Source organism: Asterias amurensis, chromosome 4 (assembly GCF_032118995.1).
Source record: "Asterias amurensis chromosome 4, ASM3211899v1".
Lineage (NCBI taxonomy): Eukaryota > Metazoa > Echinodermata > Asteroidea > Forcipulatida > Asteriidae > Asterias > Asterias amurensis.
The window spans coordinates 12804390-12819828 of NC_092651.1; the positions used below are offsets into that span (position 1 = coordinate 12804390).

At 38.2% G+C, this 15439-nt stretch overlaps 1 protein-coding gene and 1 long non-coding RNA gene across 3 annotated transcripts in view; both read left to right on the top strand.

The window, feature by feature from the left end:
* LOC139936169 (uncharacterized) overlaps positions 1 to 15439 on the top strand; it is a 72742-nt gene that overhangs the window by 20876 nt on the left and 36427 nt on the right. The window lies entirely within an intron of this gene.
* Positions 12026 to 14179, top strand: LOC139936544 (uncharacterized). The gene is made up of 3 exons (XR_011785969.1): positions 12026 to 12255; positions 12351 to 12848; positions 13137 to 14179. It is a non-coding gene; the product is annotated as an uncharacterized lncRNA (long non-coding RNA).

Sequence of the window (15439 nt, forward strand, 5' to 3'; positions counted from 1 at the left end):
TGATAAAACCCGCGTAAAAACATCAAGTGATGAAGTATGTACAATGCGTGTAATGTGTTTCATATAAAGCGCTTATGTTAACTTGGCAACAGACAATGTGAACGACCCCAATGGGCGTAAAAACCCATATAGTGATGATTTTTTTTTTAACACAGCACAGCATGTGATTTGCTTGGAGTTGTGCACATTTTTTTTATGTGAATTTTTTGTTTGATGTGCTTCATCTAATACGATTATGTTAACTTGACAATATATGCCTACATGTACGAATGTGAACAACCCCAGTGGGTATGTTTCATCGTACAGACCAAACAGACCAGACATTATGGATTTATCCGCGAAGATAAATGACTTTGTATCATTAACAGCTTTCACAGGATCGTTGTCATAATTAGCCCTCTTGTGATGTCGAGACACCCAGGATCGATTCCCGGTCGATTCGTTCGGTTAGTCTGATTTAGGGAAGCAGAAGGGGAGTGTAGAAGAGGGTTAAACAGTGTCGAGGGGGTATAGTCACCTCTTTTGGGGAACAATGAAGGGATAAATGACCATAAGTTCTGGACTATCTGCAGTGAATGATGGCGGCCTTGTTGTCTGAAAGCTCGGCAAGGAAAAGGCGGCAAAGTGACAGATTGATGTGTTGATTGACATACGGAAGGTCAGCTGTGGATGACCTATGTAGAACTCTTCAGCAATGTGCTAGCTTCAAACCGGTATGGTACTAAACACAGTGTACAACTTTGCTAAGCAATTTCTGATGTTGTTTTTAAAGGAGTCCAAATTTGTCACTTTTGTTTAAAAACGCCAGATAGAGATGAGTTTCCAAATAATACGAAAACATGATTTCGAAAAGACGCGTGCACAATCGTTATTATTCACGGTTACTTCAGACTAGGTTTTGGGGTTTTCGAAACCAACGTTTTGGGCACCGGCTTTGAATTTCCGGTCCCGCACAACGAGTACAATCACCGTGCCGAAAGGCACACCGAATCAGGTGAACCGGAAATGCAGCCAGTGTTTGGAAAGTGCTCCTTGTATTGACAGTTGGAGATACAAAGTGGAAGCGACAACCAACGAAATAGAGAGAAAAAGAGAACACCAGTGTAATATGTCTATGGAGCAACAACAACCTGATGTGTACCATACATGCATTGAAGTTTAATTAGTTTACGAACAAACGCCACCCCGAGGCCCAAATATTGATCTATTTTTCAGTCATGGGCTAGGTACATCTTTCAACAGTTTACAATTGCCGGTAGTAAATTTAATAGTTTCATTCTGTCTTATTAAGAATTAGCGACGGGCTGTCTGTTAAAATTTGCAGTCTATTTGTTCAACCTCTCTTGGGTGTGATATAAGAATTAGGGTGTGCCCTCCAGCGGTCTGTGTTATGAGTGAATGGAATGCCTCTGGGTACAATACACACCTGACTGTGCTCTGAAGTAGCACGGGTGTATGGGGGTAAGGTACTTTGTAGTGCGGTAGTGCACTGTGGTGAGTTAAAATGATAAAGAAGATGCATTATCAATGATGTTGAGAATTCTAGTTCTTAGGAAGTTTCTCCCACTGCCATCTGATACTCATCGAAGCCTTGGATGGACAGTATAAGCTGTACTAGTCCAATTAGGATTAGTCGTTTGGTGGGGAGTGTATCCTTGACATCCTAAATAGGATTTGGAACTATGCATGTTGGAACCTAACTATGTTTGCTGTACATAAGAAAAATGCTTCTTTAGTGTGTTTTGCTCTGGAAGTGCGATAGCATCAGCGGATTTTTTTTTTTTAAGAATCGACCATAACATATTAGCATTCCTCCCCATACATTGTACATGTTTCTGACTAACTTGTAATTTATGTTACATTTCGGATGGTGGCAAAGAACAATGTTGATGGGGTTATGGTTTCTTTGCTGGGAAGTCCTAAGCTTCATTTAACAGAATTTCAGTTGATTTCGACCAGTTGGATTTATAGTTGTACATGCAATCATTCCTGGGCATCACCTGTGTTTTCTTCTGTCAAAATATTTAGATTATGAAGCAAACAAAAGATCAGGGCTTATCTCAATAAGGATGTAGGCACAAAACTTGGTAAGCACAGACAAATCTTGCTAAGCAAAAATTGGTTACCCAGCAACAATACATTCACCAGGAAATGAAACTTGCTGAGCAGAATATTCTGCTAAACAGCTTTATGAAATCGGGACCGGTATAATTATTTGAGTCCCGTGACTCTGTTGGGGTTAACATTGATTTCCAACCTACCTATAGAGAGATGACAATAAACTAATCTAATTATATGAGAATCAATTGCATAGATTACGACCATGAGGTCAAACTTCAACGTCATCGTAATTTCTCTTAGTGAATTTTTCTGCTTGACTGTGATGTTTACTTCAACAAACTCAACCCGTATATCATGGATTTATGAAAAGGCACATTTGGCATTGAGGGTACGCCCAGCATGCATGGCAGCGCCGGCGTACGTAATCAACGTAATGGCGCGTTAAGCACATTTTCTGCCCGAGCGTCCGTTCATCGAGCTTAATAACAACCCGATCTGCTCTCCTCATTTATCTAGTGCTCCGTCCCTCGACAGCCATTGAATAACAAACCATAATCCCCTTCACTTTCTATCACAACTTTGGGGGGAAAAAGAAAATGTAATTTGACAAAATCGACCTTCAGGATTTAGCCGAGACTTTGAAATGATTTCCTCGTGTGTTGGGAAAGTGCACCGACAGTGTGGCTGTATTTTCAATGTACTATTTTTGTACTTGGGAAAATCTCACGTTGAAATGCGTGTTTTGCTGCGAGATATCACGCCCAAAAGAAAACATGTGGTTAACCGCTTGATATGAAACACAAATATGATACTAGGGGTAACTTACAGCAAAAGGGTAGGCCCCTATATTGATGTTTTGGGAGAGGATTTATATTCATTATAATCCTATAAGATTGAATGAAAAATACTAAACAAATCTTATAACCTCAGAAAAATTATTCATGGTATTTTGAACGGATTAAGCTTATATAAAAGCATTTCACAACAACTGAAGTGATGTGAAATAATGTGTTTAAATGGAAGGTATACGCTTGATTATTAGGTTATCCTACTGCACAAAGATCGGAGTGGCACTGCAGTTCAGTTTAAATGGATGCCCAATCGATGCCTGACAGTTAATGGCAATTTAAACTAAGCACAACAACTTTTGGTAGCATTTCGAGAACCATTTCACTTGGAGTAATGTGGATATTGAAAAAGAAAAAAAAATGTGAAACTAAACTGTCAGATTGTGTATTCCAACTATACGGATAATTATTCTGCGTGCATGGACATAACCGCTAAAGTTTTTCGTGTATCACAACTTTTATATAGAAAAACAAACCTGTGAAAATTTAGGCTTAATCAGTCATCGGAGTCGGGAGAAAATAACGGGAAAAACCCACCCTTGTTACCGCACGTTTTGCCGGCCGTGTCATGGAAGCATTTCATGAAATAATATTATTTCATGCGAAGTCTTTCACCATTACCTTCTGTAAACCCTGTAAGTTATTTGTAAATCTGTGAACTGTTAATTTGTTTTCTGTTCCGAAAGTGTCCAATGGCTTTAAACATAATCTGCATATAGCAAATATAGCCGGATACCAATCACATATGCAACATTATGACATGGTATTTCGGCTGGTAACCTGACTCTGGTAAGCATAATTTGTCTATGCTTAAAGGAACACGTTGCCTTGGATCGGTCGAGTTGGTCTTTGAAAAGCGTTTGTAACCGTTTTTTATAAAATGCATATGGGTAGAAAGATGTTGTAAAAGTAGAATACAATGATCCACACAAACATGCCTCGAAATTGCGTGATTTCCTTTTACCTCGTCGACTAACACGTCGGCCATTTATGGGGGTCAAAATTTTGACTCCCATAAATGGCCGACCATGTTAGTTCGCACAGTAGAAGGAAAACCACGCAATTTCGAGGCAAACTTGTGAGGATCATTGTATTCTACTTTTAAAACATCTTTCCAACCATATGCATTTTATAAAAAACGGTTACAAACGCTTTTGTTTTGACCAACTCGTCCGATCAAAGGCAACGTGTTCCTTTAAGCAGCTTGCTGTACAGCACCGACTTAGTGCAATGAAATTGGTTCTATTTGATGAACGGAAAACATTGCAGAAACCCTTTAAAATTGTGATAAAATCAATTCAACGGCCAATGCAATTGAGGCCCAAAATAGTTCCCCTGTAAATTCTACGCTGGGTCTTCATTACCCTTTCAGATTAACCCCTTATATCAGCAACATGAAAAGATCAGGGATTGACTATATATCAAAAACAAACACTCATTTCACAGTCAAATTGCGAGGTATGTATATTAGCAAAAAAACTGAATTGCATTGTTTTTCAAATAGTGTTTTTTTCCTTCTCTTTCTTTTTACAATCATTGGTTAGAATGAGTCATAAATCAAGATATAGGAGTCATTTGCATTCTTAATCATGATTGATAGACATTTCAACTTCCCCTGACAATCGCGCCGAGTCGGTGTTTTTGTGCCCAAATCCCCCGCGGTATAGTTCACTGGTTCTTTTTATTCTAAAACAAAACCCTTTTTTTTACCCGGGGTTCGAGCTGGAAAGTAATATTTACGATGGCGGCAAAATCTCCATGCGCCTGACGGTATTTCCCATGGGGAGTTGTACACGAATTGAAGGAATGAAATGGAACTATCTAAGGACTAAACGGAATACTTAATTGTGTCAAATCGTTGATGGAACTGTCTGTATTTTAGGAGAGGGTGAGAGGATTGGGGTTATAGCGTTGCGATGTGTGGGGAAGGGAGGGGGGCGAGGTCGGATACTATACTGAAGCTTGGGTACGAGTTTTGAATAAATAGTGAATGAGCAGAGTGCGATCTGAGTAGGCCTTGGATCGCTTCAGGCTTACAGCTTATAACGGCTAGAGTGGAGATCAAAGAAAGATACCGGCTCCGTAGGGTCCTTAAAGGGCAGGTTGTCGTCAGTTTGGGGGGAGTCTGAATTTGACAAGTAGAAATGTTTGGTTTAAATGTTCTTAAAAATACAATCGTAAACGGTTTTTTTGTCAAACTTGAGTAGTGAGCTTGAAAGCTTTCACGTGATAGATGTGCCATCAATATGTTACTGTAATCAATTGAACTAATGAATGCACGTCAAAGATAGTGTAGGCCTGCACTACTTTGAAATATATGAATGCATCTGCTTTAAATAGTGGAGAGCAGCCCCAACAAGAAAAACAAGAAAAACACACCCTTTCTGAGTGTGTATTTACCTCTAAATGATGACAAACGTGAACCCCATTATTTTCCTTTGTTTTTTTGGCAATCGCGGACTTGTAGCATTATTGTTGTGTATTTCTCGGTTTGAATGTCACAACAAACACTACACACGAACAATGTTCCTCGTCCCAATAACTTCTCTTTAATAATAACCCCACGGTTTGGATGTCCCTATGTATTTTGTACATAAATCGAACCGAGTACGTCCTCGTTCTGTCAAGCCAATCAATACAAATCCATCACAACAGTATGTCAGAAGGTCATTACATATAAACACAAGAAGGACTTGGGGGAAAACAAATACCGTATCAGGAACTCCTTCTTATTTCCGTAACGAGCGTGTACATTGCCATTACACAAACAGTACAACGAAAGAAGCACCAACGGTTCGATGAAAGAAGTTACAAGGATGCAGCATGATATATAAATGCCTTGGCAAACATCTAACTCACATCTCTTTAAAGATATATACATCTCAAGATGAGTCGTGACCTCCTTCTAATATCCCCACTCATTGCTTGATTGCCCGACTTGAGTGAGAAGGAAAAGGTGACGCTAAGAAGCATTTAACTTCCCCGTCACAGTTAAGGCGTTTGTCAATACGCTCGTCCTCGGACCACCCCCCCCCCCGCCCCGCCCATCTCTCTCTCTACCCGTTTCCGCTTTACTAACCCTAACTCTCCCTCAACCCCCTTACACCTACCCGTGGCCCCATTGGAACCTTCCCCTACCCCCCCCCCCTTCCACTTACCCCTAGCCCCACCCCGGGGTCAGAACTACAAACCGATTGTCCTAATCATTTCAAATGGAATCTTGGGGATCCGTTGCTGCCAGTTTAAATACTGAAATTTGCCATGCATCATTAACTGCTGCCTTTAAGGTAATTGTTCTTATAGGCCTCGATACGGCTGAGTGCATTTTGCCAAATGACGGTCGGGGATGGCTGTCATTATTGGTTGTTCATGTTGGGAGTTGTCGAGCTGGAACCGGTTTTACTGAATGGGTTTTATTCTTTTCAGGATCATTTTTTAAAGTACAGTTTAGGTATATTTGAGTCCATTTAGATTAGCATAATATTATAATTAGCATAGTATTATAATGGCATAAAAATTTGCTTTTTATCATGTTTTGATGTCCTTGTTGTTTGATATGTAATATCACCTTTGTTCATTGTCTTTTAACTAGCCTCTTGTATCCTTAATGTATTGTTCTAACAGTATGTGTTAATGTTCCATTGAATATGTGTGTACTTTGTTTTCACTGGTGATGAATAAACGGAGTCTTAGAGCTCCACTCAAAAGAAAAAGAATAATGACATAATTATTAGTCTCAAACATTATTTTTAACCATGCGAAGCTATATGCTTAACCACGGCACAATTATTGGAGAAATATATTTGACACTTTCTCTATCAACAATTTTTGATCATTTCTGTTATCGTACAATTTTTATACAAGGGGCGGATCTCAAAACTTGTCACCACGAAGTGGATATTATATTAAATTTAACCGACGAAAACTATGAATATTAAAGACGAGTTTATTTTATGTTATATATAGATCTTGTTACAAAATAAAGGCTAATATATTTGATAATAAGGCTTACTTCTGGGATATGTAAAACTACATCTTGTGTTTAGAATATGAAAAGTTTGCCTAGTATGCAAAGCTCAACACACAGAAACGCAAACCGAAAAACCGACGATCTAACAATGAAAGTAAAATTCTTCATTTTGTGAAAATGTCTTCTCTTATATAAATGCCTTCGAGAAAGACTCTGCTAGGGGCGAAACGTCTTCCCCTTAACCGTTTTTTTTTTTTGCATTTATAACATAGGTCCTTTTGGTACATAAGCAGTTTGCAACATCCAGCTAATTCTACTTTTTTCATTAATATAAATGTCTTACTCGTTCATTTAACTTCACAAAACGAACGCTGAAAACGTGTATTAAAACTACCAAAGTTACACAGCCAAAAAACAAAGTGGAAAAATGTTGGAGTTATCTTAATTGCCGACTACAATAATTCTCTATACGATAAATCATTTAGGCCTACATTAAAGGAAAATTACACTTCCCCGCAGTACGCAATAAACAAAGCTCATTCGGTACACCATTATTCATAGCAATTTTTAGCGGGATTGTTCGTGAAAACAAAAACATGACTGTATCCAATTAGGCTGATCAGTGCTCTCGTATCATATTCGAACACGTCATGGCTCGCCTTAATTACAAACGATTAATTTTTGATGGAAAGGGGGTTCTTGGATATAGAGTCATCATCCAGTCCAAGGTCATCTATAGTGCAACTGAACCCCTAGGTTGATGGGAATTTTAATGTATTCATAGCTTTTCATAGAAAAAAAATACGCGCACCTGATGTAGACGTTCATATGTAGGGATGTCTTGATCCCCATATGCAAACGGCGATAACTTCCCCTGAATAACTGCCTAATATTACGGGATCAGACTATTTGGTCCTTCAAACCTTGGTTTGGATACATCGAATTTTGCAAATTTTTTGTTTTTTTTTTAAATATATTTACCACGCCACCCCTCCCCCCCCCACACACACAACTTCTTGTTTGACTGCAAAACAGTTAAAGAGTTTTAACCGACAGTTGAGGCTGCATTTCTGAAGTGGGGTGTGGTTGTTTTTATGTGGACAGTAAAGTTTGCCTGTATTAGTGCCTTCATTTTGGATTATTTGGTTTCAGACTTGCACGGGTAAATAGATAATTTGAAGGTCATAATTTTAGTGAGCAGAATGTTTGTTGTTTTAATTCGTACGGTTTCGATCATTGTGTATTATAGTAAATTTTACTTCTTCACTTGTACTTATATTAATTTAGGAAATTGTTTGTCATGCAAGCAACCGAAGTAAATAATTTCACCATTCTGCAATTCCTATCTTATACCGACACAGTCGATGCTTTTACCTGTTTCAAAACAGTTGCAGATTGATACGTTTTTGGATAAAATATTCCCCCTATACAGCAGGGCCTCCTTGTTAAAAATGCCAAGAAACGCAGAATCTTTCCAATCTTTTTACTGTGCAGTGACCGGCAGTAATGGTCGGGTAATACGTGTAGAAGGAGATGTCGACGAGGAAAACAAGATATTTAAAGTGACTGAAAATTCCTGAACCATAACAAAGTTGAGGGAAACTGAAAGATCGATAGAGAGCAACCCAAGCTAGATGAAAAGCATCTTTACAAAGAAGGGAGAAACGGCGGTAAAGGGAGCGAGTCCGTAGAGTTGGCTTTTTTAGCTTTCAATTGGATGTATTCGCGATTTCTGTTCAATATTATTTGATATAACTTTGGTTAAAAACCAGGTGGCCCAAATCATGCAAAATCCCACATCACCTTTCTTCTATAGCTTGAATTTGATGGATTCAGTGCTGCCACAAACCGACCGTGCGGTTTTGCGTGAAGCTTGCCAGGAACACTGGCCTTATCAAAAGGAAAAACCGTGTTTATTTGTCCTTTTAAATATCAATACAGACCCGTGTATATAAAAACGACATCTTTGAAAACTTCGTTGGATTTCTAAGATATTTTTTATTTAGGATAGGTTGTGTGCGAGAACGAGAATCTTTGTGCCTTGTGTGTTGTTCTGTGTTCGGAAAAATGAAAGTATTTATCCATTATAGTGTTTCCAAGACAAACAGAGGGGCCATACTATTTACGTTTTGTTTTTAGTCTTGCTGTAGTTGCATAGGTCTGTATGGGGAAAATGAAAATGGGAATGTGGAAAATTTGTGGTGATCTTGCGTCAATATGATTGATTCTATTCCACTGCAGTGGTTATGATTGAACCAGTGAGTTTCAGGCTCTACTTCTTTCTGATCCGGAATTTGAAGCGATTGAAAATTGTTTGTTACAGTAACATTGATCATATAACTGTGTTAGATTGGCCAGGGAAGTGTGTAGGAAAGGCGTTACATTGCGAATGCACACAGACGGAACATACTCAATATTGTGACCATCGCATTATCCAAATAACAAGCTGAAGGACGTGATACTCCGAGCGAAATGTGACATTTACAACATGTCTTGTGAGGATTATACTGACTAGCCAGGCTGAATCGAGAGATAGCAACTATTGTCAATATTGAAGTCATAGCTACATGGAATGTAACCAGCAACAGCAATATAGCAACAGCAACAGCAACAACATTAGCAACAGCAACAACATCATTCACCACACACTTAATGTGTTGAAAGCTCATCCAATAAAAACAAATTTCCTTCACTGCCTCAAAAATAATTTTCGAACCTCTATAACTATAGACTTTTTAAGCTTACGTCCAATATTGCCTGCAGTTTGAATTGGCTTCAACATAGGCCTACGTAAAGACAAGCGTAGAAAGAGTTTTCGAGAAAAGAGCACCATAACAACACAACCTGTTAAAAATATTAAAAACACTTATCAATACAACATAAAGAAACAATCACTTCCGATATTGTAGAGAAGCAGCCTCAACAACCAAGGCAATGGTACGCTACGTCACAAAACAAAACAATTGTACGTTTAAGGGTATAAATAGACCACATAACAAAGTCACGCCGAAAAGTTATTAAAATCCGATCGCCAGAAAACCGGATACCTTTAATGGTACCTTTCTTTGAAAAAATCATATAGCTGTCTCCTTGGATAGTACATGACCTCTTTAGATTTGATGATATCAGAAAGCTGTCGACTACAATAACGATAACGTGTGATAACCACAATTATGTTCCTTTCTTTCCTTCACAAAGTCATACCTTAATCCTTCAGAATAATGAAAAGCTTTCATATTTTCGTGTATTATTATCAAAAGTGATAAAGTAACAGTTAACAGTTAAAGATTGCTATCCATCGGAGATAAGTATCAATGCTTTGAAAGGGGATTGAAAATGTGGATTATATTTAATCCAAAGATAATTCAAATCGTGTTATGCGAAAGAAAAACAACTTTTTGATATAATTATATTCGGCTTCTATTCACGCATTGCGTCCGCCCCTCCTTCTTTGCGTTAGGACAGTTATACTATTGTTAATGGGGCCCGGGCGCACAGGCTGAATTGGGCTATTTGGGCTACAATATAGACTAAGGCCGTGTCCGAATTGGTGACTTCGGCTACAGCTACGGCTAGGGCGCACGCGTCTTCAACACTGACAGACGCGCTGACCTAGACGTAGCTGTAGCCGAAGTCGCCAATTCGGACACGGCCTAAGGACTTCAAAGGTCTTCCAGGAATGGAGAACAGCAGTCCATAAAAAAGATCATTAAATGTATGCTTAAATAATTATTAACAACAGGTCACTGGAAAATACAACTGCAGGGTAAAAGGCATTGCTGCGACGTTTTAAAATATTTTGAGTGTGATGTACAAATACAGGTAAAATTTAGATTTTACTTTAATAATTTATGGTGTTAAACTAATTTCCGGGCGCTATTATAAGAAGTGATTTAAAGGTGAACAAGTCAGTAAAAGACACTATTAGCAAAATTAATAGCAATATTTTGTATTTACACATTCAGCAGTCTGGATATAATGCTATTAACATGTAATTAACACAGAACCTGCAAAGAACAGTTGTTGTAAAACGCCCTCTCTCAGTTATAAAACCAACAAGTTGTAAACAAACAAGGTTTTTACGGCTGAGAATATTGCGAGCCCCACCAGTACATAAAAGAAATCCATTTTATAAATATATACTTTTTTCAACGTGTCAAACGATAACAGAATGCGGTTTGTTGGGTCTCTCGAGAGATTTACCGCCAAATCTCTCGAGAGTTGAGGGTATATACTCGGCCCGGGTCGAGCGACCGTGGCAAGTTAGAGAGAGGCGATGAAATAGAAAGTGTTATGGGTGTTGGGTGTGTCAATGCACTTTTAGTATAACCCTCTCGAGTTCGCCAATGAGGTGTCTTTACAAATGTGTCTATACAGAATGACCGACGGTGGAAATTGGCACGGTTATATTTACCTGTGGCACAATTTGTATTTCCCAACTGAAATTGGATAAGAAATTAACCGACGCCACCTGCACCTAGCGCTGCGCTCATTGTTAGGGCTGGATTGACCCGACGTGTTGGGTGAACTACAGTGCGAACCATAAACGCCTTGTAATGTTATCCGTTTTATTTGTTAGAACCAGGGGCCAGTTTCACAAAGATCCAAGATTGATCGTAACTGCAAATCAATCGCAGTTGCTTAGCAAAATGTGATGTCACAATACAAATCACTATGGTGATACTGAAAATTTGTCTTGCAATGAATTTGATTGCTTTGTGAAATCGGCCCAAGGGCCCAACTTCATAGAGCTGCTAAGCACAAAAATTTGCTTAGCATGACAACACAATGCACCAATATACTATAACGTAACCTGCGGTGGTGGTGGGGTCCTTTTCTATATGCAATGAAGACTTATTCTAGCATAGTTCGATAGTCAAGTCGACCTATGGTGGTGACGAAGAAGTTTAATTGCATATAGAAAAGGACCACACACGAATTTAAAAGAGTTGGAGTTAGCGGGGGCGGTGGGTTAAAGCGCGCATCTGGGTGAAAGCGCGTACAGAGACTAAAAGCACGCGCGATAAATCGCGCAAAGGTGAAACGCGTAAATATACAGAATAGAATAACAACAATATTAATCCATATAATAATAAACGCGGAGGGTATAGAAGGAAACACCAAGACAATACCCCTTCCGCCCCCCCCCCCCCCTGCACCAAGAGAAAACATCACACTTCGATATGAGCAACGGACACGAAGAAACGTTAAATGTAACAAGCCAGATAGCAACAACAACAGCTAACCATTTACTTGGAGTTCCAGTATCACAAGCAGTTAGTGGAGGATCAGCATTGATAGTACTGCTAGTGCCAACATTAATTGGACGAAGATACGTAAACAGAATTGTTCAACAGTTCACCGACCAAATTGACGGTACGTACCTATAGAATATAAATATAAAATATAAAGAAAAAAACGAAAAAAAAACCGACATATAGAACAAATGATGCTTTATTTATTATCAACAGGACAGAAGTCAAAAGAATCAGATCCAGAAGTTCCACTCACAAACAAATGTGGGGAAACGGCCTTTGAGGTATTTACATACAGCGTCCCTTAAACGTAACGTTTCGCGGGCTTAGTGCTGTATCGCTCTCAGGACGAGTCCCTTCGCGATACAAAATAGTTCATGTCATATTCTCATTTAAATTGTTTTGGTAGGGAATTAACAAGAATTTGTGTATTTTTGATACCCTGTGAAACTCCATTAAGTTTTGGTGACAACAGAAAGTAGTTTGATTAATTATTAGTTGGCTTATTGGGGGTTTCTCAGTGCGTAGTGTTTACGAGAGGTTAAGTGGTTCTTGGCAGAGAGCCAAAAAGGCCTCTTGCTTTGCGATTATTGTGGAGAATGGTTGTTACTTTGAAAGATAGCTGACTTATTGTTGCCGATATTTGCTTTTTGGTGTGATTTGGTGTCCATCAATAAGATGAAAAAGGGTGTTTAAGCAACATCAAGATTGGTGGTAAGTCTCATTTTCATATTTGTAGTTGTTCTTTATGCTGGGCAGTGACGTGAAGTTCACAACGTACACGTATACAGTGTGTAGTGTAATGTTAATATGTACACTCGCCATGTGTGCTACGTCAAGTTCATGTGTGGGCTGTGCGTTACATGGAAACAGACGCCATTACACAGAGCACAACTTGTGTGTACATGTACATGTACTCGCGTATCGTAATAATAGCCTATGTTTTTATATATCTGTACCTCCAGATTATTTATGATATGTGTTCTTCTCATTTATCTTCAGTATCTTTATCTGGCTGGTGCTTGGGGTTCTTTATTTTTGTGATACCATACTACTGTGTCAGTGTGTGTATTGTTCCTACATTGGAAGTCGAGGAATAAACAGTATGAACACTTAATTGAAGTTAAACTTGATTCAGCGCATCCTTATTTTAATTAATAAGCGGACGAAGGAGGACACATCATAGCTCCCCCCTCTACCTCTACACAAACAAGAGAGTTTGCACGCAACGGAAGTCTGAAAAAAGAAGATTCAACACACAGGTAGACAACATGGCCACGGGAATTCACAATACCGGAGTTGCACATGGAGATAATCCATGGTCGGGTACACTAGGAACATTGGGTATTGCCGCAGCACAATTAGGAAGAAGATTTGGAATAGATTTGACAGAAGTAGCAACAAAAAGTAAAAAAGACTTCACTCACAGCGGCCAAAAAGCGGGGTATAAAAGGTATCTGGCAAAAACAACACAAGAAAATAATGAAAAAAGTCGAGCAGGATATCTAGTAATGCGTAAAGTTAATGATTATATTTATAAAACAAATATTAATAGAGATAAAGCCTTACAAGCAAAAAGAGAAGGCAAACCTGTACGAAATGAGGAAGCACTTAAGAGTAAACCTGTTGATCCTATACCAATTGAATATTTTAGTGTGAGTAGTTTAGAAAGTATTGGTAAAGAGTTGCAAGAAAAAAATGAGAATTCAGAGGCTGATGAAAATTCCTGAAGTAGTAGATGATGAAGAAAAGTTTTCAACATGTAACGTAGAAGAAATGTCATTATTACAGGAGGAGGACAAAGAGTTAACAGAGTTGGTAGAATAATTTGATAACGAAGTATCTCAATCCATCTTGGAAGACATAATCGAAGTAAGAGCAGACTTACCGGGTGAAACATAATGAAGACTAGAAGCAAACAAATGACGATGGAGGCAGAAACAGGGAAAATAATCCACTATGATATGTATAAAATCAGATTAGATTACGAATCAAGAGTAGATCCAGAAAAAAACCCACAAGATTTCTGGGAAGATTTTTTTTAATGTGGAATTGCAGCTTATGATAGAAGAAAAAGTGATTGGGATTGTGATTTTATGGAAAGTGAAGAATTAAAAAAATTATTGAGTGTGGTATTACAGATAAAAGCAATGCGTATTGATAAAAGCAAGCTAAAAAAAGCTAGAACGTTAACAGAATAACTAATTAATTCATACGTGTCTACTGCACACACAGGGAACAACAAAATGTCTAAAAAAGGGGGGAAAAGACGCTCAGATGCACCAGCTATATCTAATACCAACAATAAATACTCAAAAATAGATGAAGACATAACTTTTGGAAATAAGGAAGAAGAACCCAGATAATTTTTAACTGATAAGTTGCATGTACCAACTAGTAAATTTGTAGGCCCTAAAACAAGTGGTAGTAATTTAGATAATAATGAACCCGTAGATAGAACTGACGCAATTGCTAGAGATCATGATCGACATTATGCAGAAGGTGGGAATAGAGAAGAAGCAGATGAAGAATTTATAGGAGAACAATTTGCACATGGGGATAATCCGTGGGCAGGGACATTGGGAGTATTGGGAATAGCAGCAGCACAATTAGAAAGATTTGGGATAGATTTAACAGAAGTAGCAACAAAAAGCAAAAAAGAATTCACACATAGTGCACAAAAAGCAGGATATAAAAATTATCTGCAAAAAACAACTCAAAATAATGATGAGAAAAGTCGAGCAGGATATCTAGTAATGCGTAAAGTTAATGATTATATACATAAAACTAATATTAATAGGGATAAATCAATACAAGCTAAAAGAGAAGGTTAAACAGTAAGAAACGAAGAAGCACTTAAGAGTGCACTGGGCCCAATTTCATAGAGCTGCTTAAGCAAAAATGTCATTGCTTAGTAAAATCAGATTACCGGCCAAGACTCCACTCAATTGTAATGCTAAGTAAACAACAGCTTAATACTAGTCATAAGCAATGTATATGGCAGGAAATTTTGGCCAGTAACATGTGTAAAATAAGCGAGCTATTTTCGTGCCTAAGCAAATTTTTTGCTTAAGCAGCTCTATGAAATTGGCCCCTGGTCAGTAGTTCATATTCCAATAGAACATTTTAGTGTAAATAATTTAGAAAGTATTGGTAAATATTGGTAAAGATATAGAAGAAGAAGAAAGAACAGAAGCTGAAAAAATAAACCAAGAAACATCAACAACTGAAAACAATGATTCCGACTCAATTAATTCTGACTCCATATCGTATTCGCCTAATGAATCATTTTCAGATACAGACTC